The sequence below is a fragment of the Cyprinodon variegatus genome, unplaced genomic scaffold, assembly GCF_000732505.1.
Source record: "Cyprinodon variegatus isolate N-32 unplaced genomic scaffold, C_variegatus-1.0 Scaffold861, whole genome shotgun sequence".
NCBI classification, from domain to species: domain Eukaryota; kingdom Metazoa; phylum Chordata; class Actinopteri; order Cyprinodontiformes; family Cyprinodontidae; genus Cyprinodon; species Cyprinodon variegatus.
In genome coordinates, this window is record NW_015151314.1 from 111,447 (window position 1) to 119,139 (window position 7,693).

Here is a 7,693-nt window from a genome sequence, read left to right on the forward strand (position 1 = left end):
ACTGCTTCCCAAGGGGAGGGGTTAAATGCAGAGAGGGAATTTTGTTGCTCTGTACTGCTGACAGTGGAATGACAATAAAACGCTGGAAAAAAAGATCTTAAATGTAATTTGCATTTGATTCTTCGCATGGATCAGCAGGACCAGTTCCACCATGAGGAGGACTGGAAAATGGCCAGCAGCTTATTTCACATGTATCCCACAGTTTGATTTAAATAAACTGAAATCAAAGGTTGATTTCTGTTGTCGTGGAAACTGAGGGAGCAGAAGTGTCCCTTTGGTTCACATTTTTTTCCTTCTGTTTTTGGCTCAATCAGCCGCACTGAAGTAGGCCCACCTGGGCAATACCATCACAACCACCATCACCACCATTAAAACCACCATCACCACCATTAAAACCACCATCACCACCATTAAAACCACCACTGGGGGTAACAGGAACTACCTGATGTTTGGTGTCACACGTGGGAGACAAGCGTCATGGAGGTCTGCACAGATACTTGGAGCAAACTCGGTGCTTGTTGCTTGGCAACAGCTGATCACCAGCTGCATGACTATGACATCACCAACTTTAAACGTCTAAACCGTAACCTGGTTCTGTTTCTGCTGGTATTAAATGCTGAGGAGACTCTAGGAGTCAGAGCTCTGGTCTTACCTCCATCTAAGCTGTCATTCATCACAGCCAGCAGCATGGCGTCCAGAGGAGGCGTTTAACCCGCGCCTCCATGGGGATGTTTCAGCTCCTCTGTCTGATCTGCCCTGGTCTCAGGATGTGGAAAGCAGCAGCAGCCTTTCCTGAGCTTAGCAGCTTCTGACACTAAAAGTTCAGAAATGTTTTCAGAACAATAAGCCTGGAGTTTAATTTAAGGTCTTTTCTTTTTTTCTGGTGAAAGCATAATCTGCACCTTGGCTGGAAATGAACGTCGTATAATTTGGAGGAAGCAAACAAAGAGGCAAAGGATCAAAGTTAGGTCTGACTTGGTGCGCTGGGTCAGGTGTGTTTTATCAGGTCTAACAGGGCAGGAATTAACCTCCTAAAGAACATTTTCCTCATGATGTACAGAGAGTCTGACCTGATGAAGCTCCACAGACGATCTGTGGGCTTCAGGTCAGGAGGGAACCGACCAACAGAGACCCTTTTTCACCAAGAAACCGTTTCAGAACTAAAACACATTTTCTTTTGTCTCTTAATCAGAAAAAAAGTTATAAAAACTGACTGGAAAATATCTCTTTTCATTTGGGGAATTTAAATCTGAAAAATGTCTTTTGTTTCATTTATGGAGGTGCAGTCCTGTGTTTTAATCTTTATGATTTCATGAAATGGAGTTTTTTCAATAATAATGTGAATGGCTGCTGATTGACGGACGCGTTCTATTGGCTGCTGCTGTTGGTTGAACATTTTTCAGGAGAAATCCTTCAGATCCTGCTCTGTGTTCCTGTTATCATTATTAATCCTGTATTTTAACCCCACTAATTTATATATAATCCATATCCTAACTTTCCTGTATAGTCTGTATATAGCTTCCATATTTATTTATTTTATAGCTTCTTACAATTATTCTCTGTTTATATAAACCATTTATAGTCCATGCATCTCCGAACACATGCAAATATATATCTATATCCTGCATAGCACTTCTGGATAGATGCAAACTACATTTCTTTGCTTTGTAGTTGTGACAGCGTAATGACAATAAATTTGTATTCTATTCTATTCTATTCTATTCTATTCTATTCTGTTCTATTCTATTCTATTCTATTCTATTCTATTCTATTCTATTCTATTCTATGGGGTAAAGTCATGAGCTGTGAATAAAATAGAAGCCATGCTGCTCCATCACTTAGAGCTGATGGAGCAGCAGGTTAGGGTTAGACAGACTAACCTTTATAGATCAAACACAGGAGGAATTGAACAACATCTCTGCAGGTTTGTTTACTCCCTTCTCCTTCACTGCATCCTTTCAGCTGCTACGTCATACACCATATATGGGCGGGGGTAATTTCCTGCCAAGAGCTGAAGGCTGCGTATCTTCCAGGTTCACCACATTAGGAGACCAAAGCAGATTCCTCCCTTAAAGCGTGAACAGCTGCCCACGTGCCCGTGAGCCAGCGGCGCTGTGATGTCATCGTGAAAAAACCTCGCATTCAAAGCCCACACTGAGTGAGGATGCAGGTGAACCAATGCAGCAGCCAGGTGCAGGTTGGGGCTGAGAGGAGAAGGTTAAAGCTCTTCTTACCAACAGGCGCCTTGCAGCTGATGCAGCCCATCCCTCCGCTCACCTAAAACATGCGTCCTGCTGTAAAGCGTACCTCTCTGGTGGAAAGCCTGGTTCTGGTTCCGCTGCTGCGCTGCTTACAGCTCCGGATCTAAGCCTGTGGGACCGGAGGGGGGGCTGGCCATCTCCTCTGCTCCCTGCTGCTCCTCCTGTCTCCTAATCCGCTCAGTTTTCTCTGCAGCTTTTCTTAAATCTGTCTGTCTCTGGATTTCAGCTCCTCGCCAGCAGGAGCAGCTTTCATCCTGAAGTTCAGCACCACAGCGGAGGGACAGCGGCAGGACTCCTTCCTCCAGCCTGGATGTAGTGCTGTGGGCCGGGGTTCACCCCCCACGCTCCGTCACTGTGTGTCGAGTCCACGCCACAGCGTGGGTATGGATCGCCTCCTCCTGATCAACCTGGATGGGAAACAGTCCATGCTTAGGCCGCTCTTATACCGCCTGCTCAGACTTTCCGCCTCCTGGAGGAGCGGAAAGAGACCTGATTGGCTGGAGTCACAGAGGGAGGAGCAGTGGGAGCACGCAGAGGAGGAGCAGGTATTTCAGTTAGGGTTGCATTTCCTGTCCGTGTTTACAGCAGTGAGCCCCCCCCCCCCCTGTTCTCACAGAGCCTGAACAGAACATAGTTGAGTTTTGACTTCCTCAGGCCTCCTGTGAACTGAACCATCTGCTGAATGTCTGATGGAGGAGAACTTCCTGCAGGATGGCCTGATTCATCAACTGTAAACATTTTTCACAGCCTCTGATGCAGGAAAATAGTCCCACAGCATGATGCTGCCATCAGTCTTTACAGTAGAAATGTTGTGATTTTATAAAGCATCATTTTCTTTAAACTGATCTTTAAGGAAAGGAAACTGATGCCCTCCTGTTGATTCACCTCAACATGTGTTTCTCTTTCCTCACGCCCACCAGGAATCTAAAGTTACCCTTCCAGAGCCATTGCCCCCCACCCCCCCATCCCACACTGCACCACAACCATCTTCTCTGCAGCTCAGATCCAACATAACTTCCCTCCCCGACATAGAACCGCTTTTTTACTTCTTTGATTAGGTTTAATGAGACTCCCTGGAACTTTGAGGAGATTTTACTGTTTTTATCTGTTTTTCTTTATCAGCTAAGAGTTAAAAAAGACAGACATGATCAAATGAAACACACAGATTTGTATTTCTATCCATATGAAGAGCTTTTTTATTTTATGGAATTTACCCTAACTGACCAATACCAGTCTAACCCTAACCTAAACCTAAAGTTAATTTCCGTCATTCCTCTAAACTGACTCAGTTTAAAATCCTAATTAGGCCTGTTGGGCCTCAGAAGGTTAGTAAATAGACCCAAAGCGCTCATAAATAGCTAACATAAACAAGAACAAACACAAAAACTCCCCAATGAGGATTAAAGCGCACAGAGCTGAGAGAATAAAGCTGAAAAGAAAAGCCAGAGTCTCTGAAAGGTTGGGAAGTGGGAGGACTGTCAGTCAGACATGTTTCTGCTCCGCTTCTCCTCCTACAGGATGGGGATCTGCTGCACCCACTCTCCTGCTGCTGCCGTCTTTCATAACATCCCAAACTGCGGCAAAACACTCAGACACCAGAAGCTCCACAGAGGACCTGCGTTCGAGGCACTAATCCGATGCTCAGGCGCCACCTGCAGGATTACTGTGGTACTGTCCGCTGGGGAAGTCTGATGCGTCTCTCAGCTGCTGGGCTGAGATGCAGAAGCTGAGGTAGATGTGATGATCAGAAGACCAAACGGTCCACGATGGAGCAAATATTCCTGTCCCACTTTAGCAGTCAGGAAATAGATTCATATTTCACAACTTTGTGTCGTCCACCAGGTCCTTACTCTGAACTTTTAGATGAGATTTTAACACCAAATCAATTCCTTCTGATTCAGTGTTAAATACTGACAGGGCGGGCATGCAGGTGGATCAGTGGTTAGTGCGGACGACCCATGTATGGAGGCCTTAGTCCCAGACGCAGCCGACCCGGGTTCAAATCCAGCCTGTGGTCCTTTGCCGCATCTCTCTCCACCTCTCTCATAACCCCTTATGTTTCAGCCTTCTGTCAGAAAAAAAAATGGCCCACTAGTGCCATAAAGACTAAAAAAAAAAAACTGACAGGGTCATCATAGTGGGAGATTTTAACATCCATGCTGACATTGAAGGCGATAGCTTAAGAGCAGCCTTTAATGCTATCTTAGACACTATTGGCTTTGTTCAAAATGTGAATAGTCCCACACATTCTCATCTTCATACTTTGGATCTTGTGCTGACATACGGCATAGAATGTGAAGAAATAACAGGATTTCCTCACAACCCTGTCCTCTCTGACCACTTTCTAATAACCTTCAGGATTACTTTAACAGAGTTCTCCTCCCCCAAAAGAAGGTTTTACTTTATCAGATCATTAAATCTGCTTCACTTTCTCTCTCCTCTGTGTCACTGAGCAGTGCTGCAGAGTGCAAAAGCTTAGTTTATTCCCCTTCACAGGTTGATGATTTTGTTGATGGGGTTGCTAGTTCTCTGCGTACTGCCTTAGACAACGCAGCTCCTCTGAAAATGGCTCTGGTTTTGCTGGAGGTTTCTTCTTGTTCAAAGGGAGTTTTTTCTCTCCACTGTCACTACAAATATGCTCAGTGTGAGGGATTGCTGCAGAGTCAACATCTACTGTCTCTACCTGCTCATCCAGGAGGATAGAATCCTGCAAAGAGTCATGATCTGGCCTGATAGCTTCACCTTCATTTTTAATTGCACTCACCTGCCTAGTTCTACCCGGTTCCTAATTTTGACTCATCCTTTCCACCTGTGTATGTGCTTTATATTCGGTTCAGCCTGAGAGATCGCGGTCTGATCATTATCTGCAGAGCCCTCAGGGTTTGGGCTTGGGGTGCGAGAGGGTCCATTTTATTCCTGTAAGCCAGGCTCCTATAGGAGACTGGTTTAAAGTCCTGCTGAAATCCTGGTACTACGTCTTGTCTCTGTTGTCTCAACCACTGAGAATGCCTGTCTGCATCTGTGCGTGTCCATCTGGGCACACCTCTGGACCCGTCTGACTCTGAACCTGCCTTCATGCTCTGAGGATTCCTGAAGGCCTGTTCATTCCAATCTGCTCATTACTCCTCCAAGTTGCTAACAAGTCAAGACAGGACTGTGTTTACCCCCCGAAAAAAAGAAGAATATTAAAATTCAACTTCACGTGTGAAGAAAGATGTAAAATGAAAACCATATCTTTAATCTGATTGGTTCAGGGTGTAACTATAGCAGCACTTTCCAGAGGGCAGAGACGGCGTTCATCCTGCAGACTAAACAGATCATCTTCTCCAACCCTCCAGGCTCCCATAGCTGCAGATAAGATGAACCTTTAATTAATGCTGGATTTTAGAAATCAGAAGTGATTCTATTATAGATTTGAGAAGCAGAAGAAATCAAGTGACGGAAGCTGCAGTTTGGTTTGGAAAGAGTGTTGGATGTCCAGAGGGCAAAAAGACAAAGAAGCAGGAAAAGGTTTTTAAATCTATTGCAGGATAAAGTATCAGATCAACTTTAAAGCTGAATGTATGTCTCTAACTAATCAGTTTTGTTTCTGTAACGTTCATCGTTATCATCACCTCTCTAATTCACCCATTAGTTTAAATGTCTGTAATGGAAGCCGAGTCCGCCCTGCAGTCCTCTGAACCCCAATGAAAGGTGAATATCGCAGACATGATGGAGGCCTCTGGCCAAACTCAATGAGTCCAACCAGGCTGATCAAACTCCAAGCCCCACCAGATGTCCAGAATAATTACCACAATCTGTCACAGATAAAAATAGATGAACTTTAAATATTTTGCATAATTAATGGCCTGCCGTAGTGATATCATGAAAGTGCGCTGCCTAAAACCTTAATTAGCACAGCGGATATTGGAGGAAAGGATCAAAGCAAAGAGGGGACCTACTTGGACGCCTTTAGCATCACAGGTTGGGAAATTATAACTTACTGAGACGGAAATCTAACATTAGTCAGCTCCCCCCATTAGTACAAGCGGTAGCATGATATTAATTTATTGTTATACGTCATTATATTGGTGTAATCTCTGGCGTTCTGTTTCAGTTTTCCGTTTTCATCCTTAGATCTATTTTATAGTAGTAGCTGATTTCCTTCTGAATGCTGTTTTCCTGACCCTCATTTGCTGGGTTTTCCTGCTCTGTCTCCGTTCCATGTCCTGTTATCCTTGGAACGTTTTCTTTATTATTAAACCGCTTTAAGCACCATGTTTCATCAAACATCCAGACTATCTGTTCTGTTTCCTCACTCTGTCAGTCAGTCCATTTATGGTGAAGCTAACGAATCTAGCAGCCAAACAAACCAGTATGATCCTCCTACCACCAGTTGGCGCTGTGGTTCGTAGGTTTGGAAGTCTGAAACTTTCCCACTTCTCTGACTGCAGAGCAAAGTTGCACCTTTCTGCAGAATCCATCCCAAGGATTTTAACAGATGTTTGTTGGTCAGCTGGATTTTCTCCATGATGATGATAAACCAGTGGAAAGGATCCCTGGTTCATCATTTTAGTCACCACCTTCTTCGTTGATCTAGTTTCATCAAAGAGAAGGGACACATAGACAGGGACACATAGTGGTGAGTGTCCCAGTGAGACCGCGGCTGGATTCCCCTGACGCGGGATAATCGTGTATATAATCTACTTTCTAAGTCGCTTTGGATAAAAGTGTCTCTTAAATGCAGAAACATATAAGAAAGGATGATAGTTTAGGTCAAATCCAGATAGAAACTCATTATCCGTTAACTGTGGACATTTTGATCTACAGTGAAAAAACAGATTTAGATCAAATCTCCCATTTTTGTAGCAACAGAAGTGGTTAAATATCCTGGAAGGAGGGTGTGAGCAGGTGCCCCCCCCCTGTGCTCAGAGTCGCCTGCAGATATTTGCCTTTGGGTTTTTTTGTGACTTTAGCTTAGAGTCAATCTAATACAGAACTTTGATCATTCTGACCACAGTAAAACCAAAAAAGCTATTTCTAAATTACAAATTCATTTTTAAGGGATTCCGATTATTGATGTAAGTTCAAACCTTCCCAACTTCTCAGAGTAAAAGGCTTTTGGATAAAAAGTAGATTTTAAAGTAGATTTTTGTGGTTCTGATTCAGTCTGTTTTGAATTAAATCATTTGCTTCCTGCTTCTCCTCAGCAGATGGCCGCTCACACTGAGCCTGGTTCTGATGGAGGCTTCTTCCTGTTTAAAGGGAGTTTTCCTCTCCACTGTCGCTGCCTGCTTAGTGTGAGGGAGGAGGGATTCTCTCCTCCTGGAGAGAAGGAGGTCATTACGTCTCATAAAAGAACCATTCATAGAACAAATTCGATTATAAATCCTTCTACGAGTGATTCAGGAGAGAACGACGAATTCCCCATTTTTACACTTTGTTCTACTTTA

General features: G+C 44.0%; 1 protein-coding gene across 2 annotated transcripts in view; it reads right to left on the reverse strand.

Annotated features, from left to right (window-relative positions):
• Nucleotides 1-2,356, reverse strand: part of fam131a (family with sequence similarity 131 member A) — a 16,667-nt gene extending 14,311 nt beyond the window's left edge. Inside the window, exon 1 of one of the 2 annotated variants that reach the window (XM_015397421.1) lies at nt 2,308-2,356. The gene's annotated coding sequence lies outside the window, so the exon portion shown is untranslated. Of the gene's footprint in view, nt 1-2,234; nt 2,283-2,307 lie in introns of those variants that run through there. The other variant, XM_015397420.1, reaches the window with a different exon arrangement.
• Between the last annotated feature and the right edge of the window lie 5,337 nt (nt 2,357-7,693).